The sequence below is a fragment of the Bos javanicus genome, chromosome 9, assembly GCF_032452875.1.
Source record: "Bos javanicus breed banteng chromosome 9, ARS-OSU_banteng_1.0, whole genome shotgun sequence".
NCBI lineage: Eukaryota > Metazoa > Chordata > Mammalia > Artiodactyla > Bovidae > Bos > Bos javanicus.
The window spans coordinates 62,502,516-62,509,817 of record NC_083876.1 but is presented as its reverse complement, the minus strand read 5'-3'; positions in this window follow the sequence as shown (position 1 = coordinate 62,509,817).

Sequence of the window (7,302 nt, the reverse complement as noted above, 5' to 3'; positions counted from 1 at the left end):
AGCGTTTTGATGGAAAACCAAAATATTCAAAAGCACATTTCAGGCTACAATGGGCTCCAAGTCTAATGGAGGAGAGATAACAGTGAGAGGGGTCAAAACGGACTAGGAGGTGGTACTTCCCCCACAATTTAGTGGTTAAGTAGTCACCTTCCAGCGCAGGAAGCGTGAGTTCAATCCCTGGTGGGTAAGCTAAGATCCCACATGCCTCACAGCTAAAAAACCAGAACATAAAGAAGGAAATAGTAACCCACTCCAGTGTTCTTGCCTGGGAAATCCCATGGACAGAGGAGCCTGGTGGGCTACAGCCCATGCGATCAAAAAGAGTCAGACATGACTTAGCAACTGAACGACAACAACTTGTCTTAAACCTGTCTCTCTCTTTATGTCTCCAAATGCCTGCTGCACTGTTCGTACCTTGTCTTCTTAAGCTAAAACCTGAACTTTTCCACTCCCCTTTCTCCCTTCCCTCTACCAATATTCTTTTCACAGTCACTTTAGCAGTATTTCCCAAATTCTGTCCCTTCTCTTAAATTTCAACATCATTGCTTTGTCCTAGACTACATAAATGCTTTCCTTATCTAACCTAGTGGCCTCTCCAAAGCTCTCCTTACCGCCAGGTCATCTCCAGTCAACCCTGGAACATGCAGTCATATCAGTTATATACCTTGTTATTGGTCTGTTTTAGGACTTCCCTGGCAGTCCAGTGGTTAAGACTGCTTCCACTTCAGGGGGTGTGAGTTGGATCCCTGGTTGGGAAACTAAGATGCCACATGCCTTGGAGTCAAAAAACCAAACCATAAAGCAGAAGCAATATTGTAACAAATTCAATAAAGACTTTAAAAATGGTCCACATCAAAATCAAAAAGCAAACAAAACTGGCTAAGAGGAAAAAAGATTTCATGGAAGTCTAAACTTGTATATCTGGCTTTACTCATGTTTCCATCAGACATTTAACTCTTTTAGTATTTGTTGCAGTTAAAAACAAATAAAAGGAAGTGTTCTTCAAGGATTTCCATTGTGGAGAGGTGTGCTGACCTCCAGTATGTCTAGTAACCTAGCCTAGAGATTATTATTTGGTGAACTGCAATAGCTTTGTAGGGAAAAAAGCAATGTTTCTCAAGTTCAATAGGAAAAAACTTAAATTCTGGGAACCCTATGTAAAATAATTCAGAAAGAATTCCCTCATATTTGCCATTTGTGAAAGATAAATGTCTTTGAGGTCAGATTCCTTGCCTCAGGAATTGAGGGGGGTGGTCCCCTTATTTTATACCCAAGCCCAGGAGTACTTCGAACTCATCTTCTTTGGGTCAAAATGCAGAAAATCATTATATGCCACAATGCGAACTAACATATCAGCATCTACTGAATTAAAATAGAAGAAAACCCAAGCCATAAAGAATTCTCCAAAAAAAAAAAAAATCTATCCATCTTAATGTAACATCCTTAAATTATTAATTACCAGCCTATACTGGTGGCTTTAAAATTAAATACCTGGAAAGCAGTTTTCAGTAAATTAAAAAGTGCTGTTGTCAAGCAAGCCTTAGGTGAACTTGTTTACATTGACTGGTCTGGGATTTCCTAATGGTAAAAGCACCGATTTGTTTACAACTGCGTAATGGACTACACTCTCCTAGTGTTTAGCTTCCTGATTCTGCAGAACTATTGCAGCCTGTACCATCGATTGCCTAGGGGCTGGAAACCAGAACATGTACATAGTACTTTACACTTCTTTTTCCAGTACATTCTCACAATACATTCTTCTCCCAGCAATCAATGGGATAGACAAGACAGGGGTGAAGGTTATCTCTCTTTTGACAAATGATAAAATGAAGACTACTATGTACTAATATATTTACATGTGTGAAGCACATTTTTAAAGTTGAAGTACAGTTGATATGCAATGTTGTGTTAGTTTCAGGTATACAGCAAAGTTCAATTATATATAGTACATATATTATTTTTCAGATTATTTTCCATTATAGGTTATTATAGGGTATTGAATATAGTTCCCTGCACTCTATGGTAAATCCTTATTGTTTATTTTATATATAGTATGTGTGTATGTTAGTCCCACACTCCTAATTTATCCTCCTTCCCACCTCTTTCCCCTTTGGTAACCATACGTTTGTTTTCTGTGTGACTCTGTTTCTGTTTTGTATATAGCTTTGTTTGTGTTATTTTCAGATCTTACATGTAAGTGGTATCATGTAATATTTATCTTTCTGTGTCTGGTTACTTCACTCAGTATGTTATTCTCTAGGTCCATCCACACTGCTGCAAATGGCAACTTTTATGGCTGAGTAATGTTCCAGTGTGTGATATAAACCAGTTATCTGTTGATGGGCAGCTGGATTGTTTCCATGTCTTAGCTATTGTAAATAATGCTGCAGTGAACATTGGGATGTATGTGCATGTGTGTGTGTGCATGTGTCTTTTAAAATTAGAGCTTTCATCTTTTCTGGATATGTGCTCAGGAGTGAGATTGCTGGATCATATGGTAGTTCTATTTTTAGTTTTCTAAGGAACCTCTATACTGTTTCCATAATGGCTGCACCAATTTACATTCCATCAACAGAGAAGCACATTACAAACATTAATATTTAATCTTCACAATGATTTCTGAAAGTAGTTGTAATTGTACCCAATTTATCAGGAGGGAAACTGAGGCTCGGGGAGATTCAATAACTTTCGCCAGGGCACATAGCTGGTGACAGGGTGGGAATTCAGAATACTGCAAGGCACAGGCAGATGGCTGCTTGAAAGAGACCTGGACCTGGGTTTTTCAGACTTGAATAGATAAGAACAGCAGCTGACACTGGGGAGTGCTAGTGTGTGCCAGACAGGTGTATACAAGTGGAATCATTCGTGTTCACGTGGAACCATTAATTCAGGTACAGACAGGTCAAGTCACTTTCTCAGTGCCATACAGTAAGGAAAGGTCATAGCCAGTTTCAAATCCAGAAAGGGAGTCTTTAGCTCATGCCTTTCATCATTATTTTGTTCAGAGATAAAGGCCTTGGTGCTTGATTGGTTGAATCTCTGGGTGTGTGTCTTTGTGGCATCCGTGATTAGGACTGGAAAGACGTGGTTTATCCTTGTCTGTCATGGATCGTTTTTGTCTCTTCTAGAAGGGAGAGGGAAATGGCAACCCACTCCACCACTCCAGTACTCTTGCCTGGAGAATCCCAGGGATGGGGGAGCCTGGTGGGCTGCCGTCCATGGGGTCACACAGAGTCAGACACGACTGGGGTGACTTGGCAGCAGCAGAAGGGAGAGGAAGTTGTACCTAGGATTGTGTCTGAATTATTGTAGTTACCCAGAAGTTTTCAGCTAAGCACACTCTGTAGAGGAGCAGAAGAAAAGCATCTTCTAAAGGGGTTCACTTCGTGGCCACAATTAAGGTGTCTCTATTGGCATCAGTGATACAGTGAGTAACATAAAAAGAAAACAGGTGACTTGTTTTTTTGGTTTGGAAAAAGGAATCTAGTTTCTCAGGTTGCAACCAGATCAGAATAAATTACATGACCCCTGTTTTTAGTCTTCAGTATTTTCCTTGTTTGTACTTCACCTTCTGAGAAGGCAATGGCACTCCACTCCAGTACTCTTGCCTGGAAAATCCCATGGATGGAGGAGCCTGGTAGGCTGCAGTCCATGGGGTCACTAAGAGTCGGACACGACTGAGCGACTTCACTTTCACTTTTCACTTTCATGCATTGGAGAAGGAAATGGCAACCCACTCCAGTGTTCTTGCCTGGAGAACCCCAGGGACGGGAGTCTGGTGGGCTGCTGTCTATGGGGTCACACAGAGTCAGACACTACTGAAGTGACTTAGCAGCATACTTCACCTTCAGCTCCCACCCCAATCCCAACTCTTAGCTTCCCTTAGTTTTGTGTTTGCTCGTGCTCAGTCATGTCGACTCCTTGCAACCCCATGGACTGTAGCCTGCCAGGCTCCTCTGTCCATGGGATTTTCCAGGCAAGAATACTGGAGTAGTCTGCCATTTCCTCCTCTAGGGGATCTTCCTGACCCAGGGATCGAACACGTTTCTCCTGCATTACAGGCAGATTCTTTACCACTGAGCCTCCAGGGAAGTTTCCTAAGGATTTTAATTTGGATGCTTTTGAGAAGGGTGGAGTTAGAGATCTTCTTACTGTCCTGATTCCAGCTTGACCTGCTCACCAGAGGACTCCTCCACCCCCTCCCCCAAAATGCTAATCAGCCCTCATGTTGTACGGATGATCTCAGGGGGCCCTGTAAGGACAGATTGACCTGATCCCTGACCCTCACTTGCCTTTTGCCCTGTAGCCTGGAGTCAGCACTAAGCATGGTGGGAGGGGACCTCTTCATTCCTTTTCCTCACTCAGCTCTGCCTGTCCCAAGGCCAAGTTAGAGAAACAGCATCTTTATTCTTATCCAAATCCTTCACTTTGATTTGATCACTTCACACCACAGTTCTTTCTAACTTGAATGTCTCCAAGATGATAGACCTCTGAGAATTAAAGTTCAAAGTGAATGGATAATCTCAGCAGAAAAAGTTGAGAGTAAACTGAAAATGAGATTGTCCCATCTACAATGCCTCAGCAGTCTCTTGTTTCTATGGCACTGATAAGGATGGTCCTTGTGGATGAAAAAAAAAAAAAGAATGGGAAATATAGCAGTGACCACTGATGGAGCATCTGCTGCGTGTGTCAGCTGTTGCACTAAGTTCCTTCTAAACCTTGTCTTAACTGAAATCTCACAGCAATCCTGTAAGATGCCTCCTGTTACCTCTGATTTGAAAATTAGGAAACTGAGACTCAAAGAAGTAAAATCGATTGCTGAAAAATCACAGAATTGTTTGACTGCAAACCCATGTGTGTTCTGCAACTACAGCACATCAGCCTAATTTTGTGCCTGTGCAAACACTGAGGAGGTGTCAGGGGTGCCCTGCTTTCAAAATACATTGTAATTGCAGTGGGCAAGTCTATATTACTGTGCGGAACACTTACTCTTTCAGTGGACATCGGCCAAGAGTCAAGAATTGATCAACCTTCACTGAATGTGCTTGCGGAGCCCTCCTAATGTGGAGCCCAGGGAGGAATTTATGTAGGGGCATAGCCTGGAGCACCCCCTCCTCACACCAGCATCAAGAAGGGCAGGTTCCCCTCAGGGTTCTGGAGAGAGATCAACTGCTTGATGCTCAAAGGTGAGAATCTCAATGTCAAGTGAAAATTGAAAGTGAGAGATGTCTTTGAAATCTCAGTGGAACCCTTACTCAAGTTTTCTGGCAAAACCTGACTGAAACTAAATCAGGGTATTTTTGAAAAGCAGGATGCCCCGAGTGAACCAATTTTTAGTATAACTTATCTTGAGAACACTTAGTAACCCTCCTGATACCAATTACTCTGAGTACCGTGCCTGGAGAGGCCGCTCTAAACCTTTGATACTAAGCCCCACATAAGTTATTAAGGCTGTTAGGATCCTACTCGGAGAAGGCAATGGCACCCCACTCCAGTACTCTTGCCTGGAAAATCCCATGGACGGAGGAGCCTGGTGGGCTGCAGTCCATGGGGTCTCGAAGAGTCGGACATGACTGAAGTGACTTAGCAGCAGCAGGATCCTATTTCCCCGACCAAGGATGGAACCTGTTCTCCCCTTGCAGTGGAAGCTCAGAGTCTTAACCACCAGACCGTCAGGGAATTCCCTAGAGAGTTACTTTAAAAAGCACATAAAGAGTGCATTTTTCTTTGTTGTCTTAGATGCTCCCCGTACAGTAAGAGTCTATGTGGTTCCTATGGGTTTGTTTTTTTTTTTTTTTGCATTGGGATATATCCAGTTAACAATGTTGTGATAATTTTAGGTGAACAGCGAAGGAACTCAGCCATGTACATGCATCCATTCTCCCCCAAACTCCTCTCCCATCCAGACTGCCACGTAACATTGAGCAGAGTTCCCTGTGCTGTATAGTAGGTCCTTGTCAGTTATCTTTTTTTTTTAAATAATTTTTTAAAATTTATTTTTGGTGTGCTGGATCTTTATTGCTGCTCAGGCTACTCTCTAGTTGTAGTGTGCAGGCTTCTCATCGCAGTGGCTTCTCTTGTGGCCAGGCACAGGTTCTAAGGTGTGCAGGTTTCAGTAGCTGCAGCTCCCAGGCCAGGATCTAGAGCACAGGCTTAATAGTTGCAGTACATGGGCTTAGTTGCTCCATGGCACATGGGACCTTCCCGGATCAGGCATCAAACTCATGCCTCCTGCATTGGCAAGTGGATTCTTTACCACTGAGCCCCCAGGGAAGCCCTGGTTATCCATTTAAAATATAGCAGTGTGTACATGTCCATCCCCAACTCCTTATCTCCTCCCCTCACCTTCCCCCTGCCACACCTTTGCAACCATAAGCTCATGCTCAAAGTCTGTAAGTCTGTTTCTGTGTTGTTGTTTAATTCTCTCTCTTTTAAAACAAGTTTTATTTATTTATTTATTGGCTGCATCCTGTGGCACGTGGATCTTAGCTCCTAGATCAGAGATCGAACGCACACCCCCTGCATTGGAAGCAGTAGTCTTAACCAATGGACCACCAGGGAAGTCCAGCTTCCATGGTTTCTAATACTTAGGAAGGTATGTTAATTCCTAGAGACCATCTGGAAACTTAATGTGAAGACCCTTAGAAATTACTGTAGTTTAATTTTCTAGAAGTCATTCCACCAAGACAAGAACCTAGTTTTTAGAGACAATAACCCTGTGGGCTGGGAAACAGGTGCCTAGCATCCCTAGGAGAGATGAAGAAGCTACCCAGACCCATAACAGTCACAAAGCACTGGGATTGACTGTATAGTAATCCCTGGACTTTTATGTGACCAAGAAGTCACTCTGATATTGTCTTTCTCTAACTTTGGTTTCCATTTGACCTATTAAAGCCTGCATAGTCTAGCTTTGGGGGCCTTATTTCCACTGAAGCCATAGTAGAATAGTAGACACTATTTGGCACAACTCCAGTTTGTTTACAGAACAGAGGATTTTGACATTGTGCTACCTCTAATAAGCTCTCCTTTCTGCTTGACTGCTTGGCTGAAATCACTCAGGAGAGAAAAGAAGAAACCATTGACATTTGCTGTCCAGTTATCAGAAGTCAGGCCATGCATGAATGCTTCACCTGTATTATTCAACTTCTGTCTCACAATAACCAGGTAAAGAAATTTAAGCACGTTGAGGTTGGGTATTCTGCATCAAGTCACCCCATTTGAAAAGTGCAAATGCATTCAGCTCATTGCCATCTGATTCCAAATAGCAGGATTGAAAACAAATGATTTTACTCTCAGTCAGTT